Source organism: Balaenoptera borealis, assembly GCF_965194805.1.
Source record: "Balaenoptera borealis genome assembly, chromosome: 4".
NCBI classification, from domain to species: Eukaryota; Metazoa; Chordata; class Mammalia; order Artiodactyla; family Balaenopteridae; genus Balaenoptera; species Balaenoptera borealis.
Genome location: NC_138861.1, coordinates 68,765,554 through 68,780,680, shown reverse-complemented (window position 1 = coordinate 68,780,680; position 15,127 = coordinate 68,765,554). Strand labels below are relative to the sequence as shown.

The 15,127-nt window shown below is 34.9% G+C and overlaps 1 pseudogene across 1 annotated transcript in view; it reads right to left on the bottom strand.

Moving 5' to 3' along the window:
• LOC309627908 (THO complex subunit 7 homolog pseudogene) overlaps nt 1-15,127 on the bottom strand; it is a 223,473-nt pseudogene that overhangs the window by 4,385 nt on the left and 203,961 nt on the right. The window contains exon 2 of the transcript XR_014249462.1: nt 1-14,213. This exon is cut by the window's left edge and continues 4,385 nt beyond it. The product of XR_014249462.1 is annotated as a THO complex subunit 7 homolog pseudogene (transcript). The remainder of the gene's footprint in view (nt 14,214-15,127) is intronic.

Sequence of the window (15,127 nt, the reverse complement as noted above, 5' to 3'; positions counted from 1 at the left end):
CTGTTTCTGCGAATTGAAAGCAGCATTCCTATACAGGCTTAAGGGCATTTTTTTTTAAAATTATTATTTATTTATTTATTTATGTTTGGCTGTGTTGAGTCTTCGTTTCTGTGCGAGGGCTTTCTCCAGTTGCGGCAAGCGGGGGCCACCCTTCATCGCGGTGCGCGGGCCTCTCACTATCATGGCCTCTCTTGTTGCGGAGCACAGGCTCCAGACGCGCAGGCTCAGTAGTTGTGGCTCACGGGCCCAGTTGCTCCGCGGCATGTGGGATCTTCCCAGACCAGGGCTCGAACCCGTGTCCCCTGCATAGGCAGGCAGATTCTCAACCACTGCGCCACCAGGGAAGCCCTTAAGTGCACTTTTAAGGAGCATTTTGCAGGGTGGTGGAGGTGAGTGACAGCGGATCATTATTTGATTGACAGTCCCAAAATATGTAACAAGTTTACTGCTACGCATGCTCTCACCCTTGAATTGGTAAGAAATGCCCACGGGGCGGGGTGGTGGGGTGGTGGTGCAAAACCACATGTAGATTTTGCTATAATGACGGTATAATGAGTTTGGGTTTACTGCAGGTTATACCCCTTTCCGATCTGGGCATGCGCAGCCTGGGGGCTTTCCCTCGTGTTACTGTGCCCCTCTTTATCAGGATAAGCTGCCCACCACACGACCATCGTTTCGCCCATTCTGGGTGAGGTCAGGGGAGAGTCCCCAGATGGTTGGGTGTGACTTGATTGCTCCTTATTGTCTTTCTTACCACTGTCACCTCCTTGCTGCTAATGTCTGACTAACTACCTAACACAACAATGTATAGTCAGAAGTTATCTCAATGTTCCAAGTAAGGTAATTAAGTTTCAATACGGTAAGTAGCCTGTCCAAGTTTAAACAGCTTTATTTAGTGGTAGAACTGTAGTATGAGCCTTTTCAGTTAGTTTTTTTCCAGTTCAGCAATCGAACGCCAAAGTACATGGCTTAGAGCAATATATTTTAATTTTTCCTCATAATTCTGTAGGCTGTCTGGGCAATTCTTTCAGTCTGAATCTGTTTGATTAGAAAGAGACTGAATAGTCTAGGAGACCTCACTCACATATTTGGGATAGATGGAGTGTCTAGGAAGGCTTGGGAACTCTCTCCATATTGTTTTTCATCATTCAGGAAGTTAGCCTTAGCTTGTTCACATGGTGGAAGGTTTTTAACACCAAGAGATGACAACCACCCAGTACTCAACACTTTTTAAGACTCTAGATTGTATTTTCTAATGTTCCATTGAGTGAAGTATGTCATATGGCTAAGCCTATATGGAGAACATTTCTCCACTTCTTAATAGGAGGAAAGGCAAAGTCACATTGCCAAGGGACATGCATGTGGGGAAAGGAGGAACTTGTGGGCATTTTGCAACCTACTATATGAACCTAATTTCAAACTCATGCTCTTTCTGAAGCAGGAGGGAAGGGAGCAGGGCACAACCTTTAAAAGAAAGACATAGCCATAGGACGTGACAAAGACTGGTTAGAACCAACTGGGTCCAAGATGGAGGGAGATTTGACTTGCAGTAGACCTTGAACCTCATTATACGCTCATTGTAATACATTAGCATGCTAAATGACATACCCACCAGCACCATGACACTTCTGAGGCCAACCATGAGAGGTCAAAAAGTGGGCAATGGCCCAATTCCTGGAAATCCCTGCCCCTTCCCCAAGATAATTGGAATAATTCTTCCACTCATTAGCCTATGAAATTACCCAGCTCATAAAAACTAACCACACCATATTTCGAGGCTCTTTTGCCTTCTGAGATGGCCCACACCCTGTGGAGTGTGTTTCTCTCTAAATAATTCCATTTCTTACCTATCAATCACTTTGTCTCTCACTGAATTCTTTCTGTGATGAGACATCAAGAACCTCAAATTCACCGGGTACATTTCTACTATATCAATCACATTGTTCACTGACTGTTATTAATTCTAAATGAAGACAACATTGTCCAAGCCCTTGTGGAACTGTGAAAATAAAAGGAAACTGATATTTATTTAGAACCTATATTATATACTTAGCACCATCCTAGGAATTTCTCATTATGTCATAATCATATTAAGGAGCTAGTAATCTGGGGAATAATGTCTCTCTTCAAGCAGTCTAGAAGTTATTAAACAGTTTACAGTTTGTTTTAGAAATTCAAATTAAATAAATAAATGAAATAAATGACTGTAGAGATATCATAGACCTGTAACTTTGATCAAAAAAATTTTAAGTCATCTTTTTGGGTGATGAGATTTTCCTCCCAAAGATTCTATTACATAATAAAATAGAGTTAATTTCAGGCTGTAAAATATGGCTACCACTTTAACCACAAAATATTCTGAGAAAAAATATATACACATGCATGTATAATACATAGCATTTGGTCAATTACTTATAGACAAATTGGATTTATATGGATGGGTGGCTACCATAATAATTTCAAAAATTCTTTCAGGATGGTCTTGATAGGTCTGTTAAATACAATCACTTTGACTTAATTATTGTTACCATTAGCACTGTTTATACCAAGTGTTAGTCACTGAGTTAGATGTCTTCCACAGATTTTCTCTTTTAATCCTCACAATAACATGAAGAGTAATATTATTACTCTTACTTCATATATAAGGAAATCTCTGAGGAAGAGGGATTTTAAGTAAATTGCCCACAGTCCTATTAGTTAGCCAAATGGTAGAGCTAAAATTTTAGTCAAGGAGTTTTATTCCAGAGTTTGAACATTTAACTAATAAATTTTTCCTGCTTCAGTTTATATCGACTATTTTTATGATTAATTACTTAATAGTCACATCAACCACATCAACAGCCACTAAACCTTTAGGATAGCCCAAGTTCTTTGCTGATATACCATCATGGCCAAGAATAAAGACTACCAACTCAAAGAGATTACTGTTGCTCTTTCTACTCCATTTGCAAAGGAAAATTCAGAAATACACTGTGGTGCATTCTTTAAACTCTCTCAAATATTCTTCTTCTTCTTTGGAGAGATGTTTAAAAGCTGACCAGTGCTTTTCATCTGAATACAAATTAGGTTCGACTAATAAGATGCACTTGTGTGAGGTCTGGAAGGTGACAATAAGGCAGAACCCTTCTTCCTGAGGTACTTGGCTATTTGAAACAAAGTTTGAAAGCATGCTGATGTCTGGCACCGGCCTTCTTTCATCCACTACCCCATGTGCAGGTTGAATCTGTGGATGCTCCATCAGATGCATGAATCCACAAACTGCAGCTTTGGCTGCCTCTTCCCCTACTTCCTGTGCTTGAGAAGTAGTTGTGGTGATAGTGAGTAGAGTGTGTAGCAGCAGCTTCTTGCTTCTTGACTTTCTCAAGTGGTCATTTCAGAGGTGACAACTCCCATGATGATAAAGGAACTGCAGTAAATGTACATGAAAAGCAAAATTAAACTACATATATAGAGTGATCTCATTGGTAGAAAACAATCTATCATGTGTGCAGATATGTGAGAATTCATTTTTCAGAATATTGAAATGTAAATCACTCAGAATATTTCTTTGAGAATTAATTATTCTGTTTGGATATGTAGTATTATATACTATTCTGAATTTTTTTTCCAGCTGTTGGATATATTACAATTTGAAATGTTATTACATAGTTACTGTGTGATGATTGTATCACAATTTAGACTATAGTTTGCTCTATAATCTGTGGTTTACTTCTTTATTTTCATAATATTTGTATCTGATTGGAATGGATCAACTAATATTTCCACCAGGAATCTGTTTACTTTGGTTATTTTATCAGATTATATGTAGAAGATTAGTGTTAGGGAAACTGTCCAATCCAATTTTACAGGTGATTAAACTGAGGTGGAGAGTATAAGGGACTTTGTCCAGTAAACACATTTATTTAATGTTAAATTGGGAACTAGGAACTCTGACCAGAACAGCTGAGTTCAACATTCTTTATACTATTCCACACTGCTAAAGACAAGGAGAAAATTACAGAGGAAATAAAGGAAACAGAAAATGAGATTAGAACAATAGCTGTTAATTAGGACGCATTCCAGGATGTCTCAGGTAAATTTCTTTTCCAAAATATGTACATGTAACACAGCACTTTCCAAGATGACTGAATTTGAATCTCTGGGGTTTGAGATGTCTAGGCGACACAGATGTGCATGGCCACTTAAGAACTACTGGGCTAGAGGAGATGCTGTGTGGTAAAGGTCAATATGTAAAAATCACTCCTGAATTGTTCTGTTTAAACTCCATTCTAGAGCCTTATCTTTATTACTGGGCACAGCATAAGACACCACTGACCAGATTCCTTCTTGAAATTCTTCCCTCTCTTGGTTTCTCAGACTTTGTTCTGTTTCTGTTTCTTGACTGCTTTCTTTGAGTCTCCTCTGTGGATTCCCTTTCCTCTGATTGCCTTTTTTGGTTTGTTTGTTTGTTTGTTTTTTACTTTATAAACAGCAGGAATTTATTTCTCATGGTTCTGGAGGCTGAAAGACTGGGACCAGGTGCAGGCGTGGTCAGGTGAGGGACCTCTTCCGGGTCCCAGACTCCTTGCGTCTTCGCATGTGAAAGGGGCAAGGGAGCTGTGAAGAGTCTTTTTTTTTCTTTGCACAGATTTAATTAATTAATTAATTAATTTTTGTATTTCTTTTTTAATATCTATTTTTAATGAAGTATAATTGATTTACAATGTTGTGTTAGTGTCAGGTGTTCAGCACAGTGATTCAGATACATATATATTTGTTGGTTATCTATTTTACAGATAGTAGAGTGTATATGTTAATTCCAACCTCCTAATTTATCCCTCCCCCACCCCTTTTCCATTTGGTAACCATAAGTTTGTTTTCTATGTTTGTGGGTCTATTTCTGTTTTGTAAATAAGTTCATTTGCATCTTTTTAAAATTTTATTTTAGATTCCACATATAAGTGATATCATATGATATTTATCTTTCTCTGTCTGGCTTGCCATTTGCAACAACATGGATGGACCTAGAGATTACCATCTCTAAGCGAAGTAAGCCAGATGGAGAAAGACAAATATCATATGATATTGCTTATACATGGAATCAAAAAAAAAAAATGTACACCTCTGATTGCCTTTTAAATGTAGGTGTCCTCCACTACAATGAGAGCAGTGGTTCTCAACCTGGGCAGTTTGGCAATGTCAGGACACAGCGTTCACTGTCACGCCTAGGGATACACTACTAGCATTCAGTTAGTAGAGACTGAGGTTGCTACTAAGCACCCTACAATGCACAGGACAGCCCCACAACAAGGGACTATCTGCCCCTAAATGTCAATAGTGGCAAAGGTGGGACACCTTGAATTAGAAGAAGAATATAATGTTTGTGTGCTTAGGATCACTTTTGACAAGTACAAAGTAGGTAAGAAAGGCAAGCATTTGTGCGTGAAATGACCTTCAAATGTTTTTTTCTTTTAATTAATAGATCAATAACTACAAATGCTTTAACCATTGTAGAACACACGAGGACAGGAACGGCTTCTCATTCATCTTCATATCCGCAAAACATAGGATAGTAAGTAGTTTGTTTTGTTCAATTTTTAAAATCATCTGAGGACATGGAAATTGGGAGAGTTAAGTTACCAAAATGACCATCATGTCATTACATGTCTTAATCTAAAAGGTAAACAATAAAAGGAACTAGTATCAACTTCACGTTTTTCAAACTTTTAATAGTGGACAGTAAATTCACTGAAAGAAGCAAGCTAAATATTTGTAAAATAAACATATTTATAAAGCAACAAATCACATCACATCTTCCAGACATACAAGCTCTGATCTTTGGTTCCCTGTTCCATGCTCAAGAGGAGGAGCAAAGTAGAGAATGCCCTTAGTAACAAGCGCTTTCAAGTATACTTCAACCTTGGGCTTTCACATCATGCAGGAGGAGAAAAGGATATATTCTTGTGAACTTGGTGTTCAATGATGGATACATGGTGATTAAATTATGATTGACCTGAATTCAGTAATACTGTTTATCATGCTCTATGGTAAGAGAACAGAGCTCTTTTAATTGAAATGGATTTTATTTCAATTTCATAATGCCTAACATAGAATGAGAGGGATGAGAACAGTGAGAAGAAATTCCATTTCTCATTATCTCAGTGATTACCAGCTGGTAATGTTTTATTTTACTAAATTAGATACTTTATTAAATAGATAAGAAAAACCAAAGCAAAAGGAACACAAAAATTATAGAATTATATACAATGCTTATTATTTCTGTAAAATGTGTTGATTTGGTTTTGTACATTAAAAAAAAAAAAGACAATGCTTGGAATGTTCTAAAATCTAAAAGGCCTTATCTCATGCCTAGCTAATTATTTTGACAGGTGTCTAACTGATGTGCGCTTTTCCATGCAAATGAGTTTGTGGAAAACAAGATGACTGCCATCTACATAAACACTCCATAACTAATTCTTATCTCCACAGAGAGATTAAGTAGTGAAAGTCAGCAATTAGAATTCAGTGACAATTTTTCCTCTGCAATTGATTAGTGTACAGAATGTTCATCTAGTAGAAGGAATCTAAACAGTTCCACCAATTATTTCCCTTTTTGAACCTCAGACTAATCTGTCTTCTATGTGTGTGTAAGTCTGTTATTTATTTCCCCTCTCTGGAACATCTACTCTTTTTGACACGTTCTCCTCCAAGTAAAATTTCCAATTTAATTCTCTCTTCCTTATGATCCTTTCTTCTTTTCCTTCTTCATTGGTTTGGTTTTAATTGTTCTTATATATCATTAGCTGTGAGTGTTGCCAAAGCCTCAGTCCTGGTTCTAAATTTATATCAGAGATACCATCGTTCCCCGAGCTATCTTGTCTTAAAATCTTGATATGTCATTGAATTTTCCTTTTTTACATATTCAAACGGTTGTTTATTTTTAGTAATGTTTTTGTTTCCTTCCTTTTTTATCCTTCTGCAGCTACCCTGTTACATATACTCATAAATTTGTGCCAAGGATTCTGAATTTTCATTTGTTTTCCTTTTTATGTCTATGCCTTTTTGAATCAATTTTATTCATCACCTCAAGCAAATTTTTCAGAAACCTTACTACTTTCATCAATTACCTCTTCACTCAAAATCATCAGTTGATCCCATTTCACTCTGAATCAAATCCTGCCTATTTGAGGAAGTTGATATTGTCCATAACCCTCCTAATTCATCTATCTTATTTGATCCTTGATGGTCCCCAACACGTTTTTCAAAATTTGCTCACCAAATTTGTGCCTTTTCACTTTATTCAGGTTTTCCTAGGCTTGGAATAGCCTTCTTTGTTCATTTAATTTAACTAATTATAATCTGTCTTTCAGAGTCCATCTTAGGTCACACTTTATCTCTACATGCAAGTTCTATGATATATTCTCCCTTGGAACACAGAGGATCAGTTATTCATATGACATTTTTCAGATACTTTACAGAGTATGATATAAACTTTTAGGTTTTTTGCTTCGCTATATTGATAACTTTTGAATATATATGTATGCACATATATACAGTTTCTGTTTGTGTAAAGATTTATTGCATCTACTTACAACATGGTTTATGTAGCTTAATTTTAACAAAGCTTATGTGAATTAGGGAAGCAGTATAGAAAGAAATATAATTATAGGGAAAAACTAGTTTGTTTTTGTGATAGTTAATTTTATGTGTCAACTTGACTGGGCTGTGGAGTGTCCAGATATTTGGTCAATCAGTATTTTGGGTGTGTCTGTGAGGGTGTTTTTGGATGAGATTTACATTTAAATCAGTGGACTGAGTAAAGCAGCTTTTCCTCCCTAATGTGAGTGGGCCAATACAAGCAGCTCTCCTGGTTCTCAGGGTTTTGGACTTGAACTGGACCTGGCTCTCCTGGGTCTCCAGTTTGCAGACTCACCCTGTAGATCTTGGGATTTGCCTTCATCCATAATTGCATAAGCCAATCTATCTACCTATCTATCGTTCTTATCTTATTAGTTCTGTTTCTCTGGAGAATGCTGGCTAATATAGATTCATCTTGCCTATCTGCCTTACATGGCTAGTTCCTAATCTATGAATGGGGTAAGACGAAAATGAAAAAGACAGGACCCTGAACCTAGTCATGGGGGCAGAATAAGTTCTAGGAAGACCAAAGTAGCAGCAAGTCCTAACCTCGTTTTGTCACTTATTGGCTGTGGGACCCTGAGTGAATCATTTGGATCTCTGAGTTTTTCATATGCAAAATAATGATTCATCTGCCTTCTGAGCTCAGATTGTTTTTGTGTTATAAAAGTATATTTAATATGAAAACACTTTGGTGACTGTTAAATATTAACAAATAAGTATGATTGATATTACTTTTTTTTTTTTTTTTGGATTCAGACCTGGCTTAATTTTTTAAAAAGATCATGAAATCCTTTTTGCAAGACTCTTGAAAATGACTCCTACAGAACAAAACGATAGAAAACATTTCAACAAAACATTTAACAACCACATTGCTCAAGTATTAAGGACAGAGATCTAGAAAGTAATGCATATTGATTTACTTTGCATCTTGTAATTACCTCTGATATCAGTGATTCTTAATATCATGGAATCTCTCCCACAATAAGCATACACCACAAACATTTTATACATAATTTCACAAGTTCACAGACCTCTTGAGAGCCTATTCATGGACTTCATTTTCAAAAGTGGTAACGATTTCCAGAATTTGACTCATTTTCTCATGTACATCCTAGAAATGCCACCTTCTCACTATCTTCCACTTATTTTGTGAGCAAATCAATGTTACCAGTTAAAAACTACCTAGAATAGCAATGAGCACTAACATATCTGGCTTGAAAACATTTCATTAAACATTTTTGGATGTTGCTTCTTATCTTTTAAGTATAAAAAAGGCATTTCAATGAAAACAAATATATAATGAAGTCATCTCCCTTTGTGTGAAGAAATAAATATATAATGAAGTCATCTCCCTTTGTGTGAAGAAATATGAGTGAACTGTGCATTAATATTTAAAAGCAACGTAGTTCACTGCCAAAACTTTAAATGTCTCAAGAGCACAACAAATTCTGAGCACACTAAGATCATGTTGCTACTTCAATATTCTTGGGAATGGTGAGTGATTAGTTGGTCTGTGGTTTAGGATCAGTTTCCATGCTTGTTTCTTGAGCTTCTTCTACCTCTGAGAGCTTTTCATCATTTTCCAATGTTTGCTGAAGTTCATGGATGGTACTAAGAAGAACGTGAAACTGTTTCCTTCTCAATTCCAACTTATCTTCAACACTTTCTTTAACATGTGAAAGATGCTCTAGTTCTTTTCCCAAAGCCTCTAGTTCCTTTAATGTCTCATGCCTGTCTGGATGATGCTGGATCACTTTTGCCAATGCATCATATTCTTGGCGATTTTTTCATATTCGTTTTGCTTGAAGAATTTGCTTTTTGCACTCAGCAATTTTTTATGTGTTCCAGCAATGCTACATTCTATTTCTTTGTAAATTTTTTCAAAATTTTCCATTTCTCTGAGATTCATATCATATACCAGCAAAGTTTTGCCCATTGAAAATTCACATTGGGACAGTGTGCTCAGCATACGTTGGTACTGGCTGTATCCCTCTTCCTGGGATCCAGAGTTGCACCATTTAATGAAACTTTTCGCTAGCAGATTAATTCTCCGATCATCTCCAGCGCCATCTCCATCAGTTAGGAGACGCTTGCGTATGACTTCGTCGTCAGTCACGGCTCCCATGGCATGCGCGGCGGTGGCGGAGGATATTACTATTTTTAATAAAGACGTTTTACCCATTACATTATTTGAAAAGGCCCAAATTGTCGAACCTGCCATTGGCATGTCAGAATTCTGACAAAAACACAGAAATACCTTGTTCCTATTTATCATGGCTACCACAGGAGAAGTTGGAAAGATATCTCAAAGCCAAACTTTCTAGTAGCTAGATGGATTAACATAGTATCTTAAATAGCACTAGGCAAAATCTGAACTATGCTGGTATATGTTACATGTGAGGAAACATATCAGCCGACCAATGTATTTTAGGTTAAAATTCTCATTGGAACCATAATTTAAACTAAACCTTGGTACATAGAGGAAAAAAAACCCACACACACAAAGCATAGTACTGTGAGTGTTTCCTTCTTACAACAAAATCGAAAAGTACTAATGCATGTTAGTTTTAGTGTAATAATTACATGCACCAGATAATTTAAAGTATTCACAAAGTAACATATGGCTTAGCTGTTCAGTTGCAGTGAAAATGTGGATTTTTAAGAATAAAAATTAGTTTGAAAAGCAGCAGGCAACAGTAGTCTCGAATCCCCTGTATACCGATAAAGTGGAGAAACCATCTGCACTGTGTGCAAGCTGATGACCTTGGATTAATTCTAGCAATGTCATTACCCAATTAGTTGAGGAAGGAAAGATACTTGGGAATTACGATTACAGATCCATTAAAATTGTGCAGTGCTTTTATTCTCAATATTTATTAAATCACATCTGTCTGCTAATCATTATATGATGATTTTTTTTCACCTAAAGAGACTCAGTTTGACAGGTAAAACAGTGAGCTGGTCATGAATAGGATAATTATGCTACTTGAGCATACTTCAAGTATTCTGAAGTATGTTCTGAAAAAATAAAGTATTGATATCTCCTTTTTAATCTCATGACTTCTTAGATGGTAATGCTTCTATTTGTTTGAATAATCTCCTCAGTGATAATGAACTATTTTTAACCAAAGAATAACTATACACATACATGCCAAATTATGTTGTAATTTCATGTTTTCCTGTTCTACTTGTTCTTATTTTACAGAGACCCTGCTGTGTCTTTAGGGGTCATGTTAAAGAAACCAGTAATTCTTGGACAATAGGCACATTTTAATTTTTGTTTGTTGTTATTTTGTTCAAATGGAAAGTTTAAGTTTTGTAGTGGTTTTAAAACAGAAATTTTCTATGGAGCTATCTTCTCATCATTTAACTTGACAAAGCTTTTGACAAGCATGTAATTTGCACAGGAAATCTTACATGTAGAAGAAAATATATATTTGTAACATTCATGTACACAATGTAGATAAATATAAAATTAAGACTATATACAAATGCAAAGCAATGTTAATTATACTCTGATTAGAAAGACAATACTAAAATTAAACTGTAAAAAAAAAAATCTCATGGTTTAATATTATACAAGAAAAGTCACATGACAATTGTCTTAGGCTGTATTTATGATATTGATAGGAACATTTTCTCTTCATGTTATACCGTTGTTAGAAGAGATAAATTATTGGCAGTCATTTTTTAATGCTTATATTTGTCTCTACTCTGTGATTACCTTCAGTTGAAGAGCAAGAGTGGCTTTTAAACACAAGTATTCATTAATTTATTCATTCAAAATATATTAGTGCATGCCCGTGTCATTGCAGTCACAGGTCTACACATTGTAGATAGAGCTGAGAACAGCACAGAAGAGAACAAGCAAAGAAGGAGAACCAAGAAAGACTGGTACTCCAGAAGAAATGTGAGGAAATATTTTAGGGAAGAGGAAATGATAAACATATCAAGTGGTGTTGATAGGCCTGGTAAAATGAGCACTGAGGACTGACTGTGGGACTTATCACAGAGAAGGTTATTGGTGACCTTGACAACAAAGATGTTAGGGGAATAGTAGTGGTGAGTAATGACTGGAGAGAATTCAAGAGAGAATTGAAGATCAGGAAGTAGAAACAATCAGTATTGACAACTCTTTTGAAGATTTTATTGTGAGGAGAGTGTCTTGGTCAGTTCTGGCTGCTATAACAAAGCACCATAGATATTAGGTGGCTTATAAACAACAGAAATCTATTTTACAGTTTTGGAGGCTGGAAGTCTGAGATCAGTGTGCCAACATGGTCAAATTCTGGTAAGAGTTCTTTTCTTGGCTGCAGACTACTGAATTTTTGTTGTACCATACGACAGAAAGAGGCAAGAGAGCTTTCCGGTCTCTTTTTATAAGGACACGAATCCCATCATAAGACCTCATGACTTAATCGCCCCAAAGGCCCCACTTACTAATACCATCACACTGGGTATTAGACTTCAACATATGAATTTGGGAGTATACAAACATCCAGTCCATAACAGTGAGACAGGAAAGAAATGGCAGTATTGGCAGAAGGATATGAGATCAGGGAAGAGCTGGTTGGTTGGTTTTAAGATGGGAGATGTTAAAGCATGATTTATTTTTAAGCTATGATCCAGATGTGAAGGCAAAGACAATGATAAAGTAGATAGCCCAAAATTGTAGGAGGAATGTCTTTGCATTTGTTCTTAGGATCCAATTCATACATGGGGGTGATTGCTGATTACATCTGGAGTATAAGTAGAGTATGTGGGCACAAATATGGGTTTATTGACTAATTTACTGTTTGGCATGAGGTGGAAAATCTCTGATCGCATCTTTTTTTTCTTCTTTTTCAGTGAAATAAAAATAATGGCATCATCTGAGAGTGAATGAAGTGAATGAATAAGTGATTGAATGAATAAATACTAAATAAGGGATGGGTGTCAAAAATGCAATAAATTCAGAAAATACAAATTAAACTTCTATAAGATGAAATATATATAAACTGCTGATAAATGCAAAGCAAGAATATTATTGATTGAATTAAAATATAAGGCTTCTATAAACATAATAGACTTCCTTTATGTAGAATTCAAATACAAGTGTAAGTTCAAATGACTAGTTTATTAGTCTATGATAGGCAATGATAATCACAATGTTCACAGTGCTGATTGAGTCTGACATATTGCAAGATTCTCAAGAGCTTTCTAAGTCAATAAGGATAGTTCTGTACAACTTAATTGTTGTGTATTTTATTACATTTTAAAATTTGTTAAATCCAGGACTACAAATTCTCTGCTATTCTAAGCTGCAAGTTCCCTTGGGGAGAGTTACTATTCAAAAATAAGGCTTGATCATTCCTGTTAATTTTTAGTTGTCTCCCAGGAGATGGTGAATCTCAAACAAGTCAAGGACTTCAGTTTTAAACTTCTGAATCACTTAATTTACATTTTAAATATGAATCACATTAAAAAATATGTTATCCTTTGAAAAAAGAAATTTTTTGTTGATTAAAAAAAATAGAAATAGGGAACAAAGGAAGAAAAAAATACCCTGAGCCCTCACAAAAAGATAATTTTATTAACCTATTGGTATAATGGTAATGTTGGAATGTATTGCCTATGTATGGCTTATATTATACCTATGATTAACTTCTATTCAATTAACATAGTGGTTGGTAGGACTTTGTAATTCTTGGAATGTTCCACCTATTAATGATCACTAAGAAGTTTATCTCAGCTATCTTAACTTTTCCACTCCAAACAAAGAAAGATCCTCTTGACAACGGCCTTACTGTCAAGACATAAACCTTTGAGCATATAGCAGGTACGTGATTTACAGCAAAATGATCATTAAATAAGAAAACAAAAATAGAAAAGCATAACCAAAAATTAGTACCATATGATTTTATAAGAGATTATAATGCTTACGCTACATAGAATCTTTTTAATTAGAATATGGTATAGTGGAATAAATACCAAACTGCATTTCAATATTGACTCTGCCACTAACTAATTCTGTGACCTTGAGTGAATCATTTAATCTCTCTTAAAATAAGTTCCATCATATCAAAAAATAATGATATCTAACTCATAATGTGCATGCAGATAATAAATGAAATCTTGTGTCGTGTATAACTGTCTGACACATATTTGTTCCTTTGATTTTTCATTGAGGTTAAATTTACATGTAATGAAATGGATAAATCTACAATATACAATTCAAGTTTTGATAAATGTGTATAAAACCATAGCCACCACCCAAATTAAGCATAGACTTTTTCCCATTATTCCAGAAATTTTCCTTATGTGTTTTTCTAGCCAATACCCACCAACATATGTAAATATTATTTTTATTTAATTTCTATCTCTGTAGATTGTTTACCTGTTTTTACTTCATGTATGTCAAGATTCTGTTACTAGATGACGCTTATTTATGATAGTTTTGTACCTTTGATGAATTGACCCTTTATTCATATTAGTGTCCCACTTTATCCCTAATAACATTCCTCAGATTAAATTCTGGTTTGTTTCCTATTACTCTAAGCACTTTCACTTTCTTTTGATTAATGTTTGCATGGTATATATCTTTTTATCCTTTACTTTTAATCAACTGTGTCCTATTTAAAGCAAATAACTTATAGACAATAAATCTACCTTTTTCAATTCATTCTAACTCCTCCTTTTGTTTGGTTCATTCAAATTTATTATAATTCTTTTTGTGGTTGCATTTAGCTCTACCATTTTATATTTCTTTTTTCTACATTTGTTCTGTTTTCTGTTCCTCCTTTCCTCCCTTTTATGTGGTAATCAAATATTATTATTTTTAGTCCATGTAAATCTCTCTATTGCCTTTTATTTCTAGTTTTTGTATGTTTAATGATGTTCTAGGGATTATAATACATATTCATAATTTATCAAAGGCTTCTCAGAGCTAATGTAAAATGAATGTAAAATGCAAGATTCAAACAATATCTCCAACCTTTGTGATATTGTTTATACACACACACACACACACACACACACACACAAATGACAAACTCTGCATTAGGATGTTATAATTTTAAACTGTTAGTTGCTTTTTTAAAAAGAAATTAAAAGAATAAAAATTAAGTTTTTTTAATATATTTTATATATTTATCCAGGTATTTTCTATTTCTTATATTTTTTGTTCCTTCTTGTAGAGCTGAGATTCCATTTTACAGCATTTCCCTTCAGTCTCAAGAAATTCATTTAGCAGTTTTTATAGTTTAGGTTTCATGAGGATAGATTCAGCCCCTGTTTACCTGAAAATATATTAGTATTTTCTCCATTTTTGAATCACATTTAAACTGGATAGATAATTCTAGGTTTATATATATATATATATTTTTTCTTTTCAGCACATTAAAGATATCATACCATTGTCTTTTTTCCTTCACATACTTTGATCAGAATTTAGCCAGCATTATTATCAATGCTCCCCTATATATAAAGTATTTGTTGTTGTTGTTGTTTTTGTTGGCATCTTCAAAGT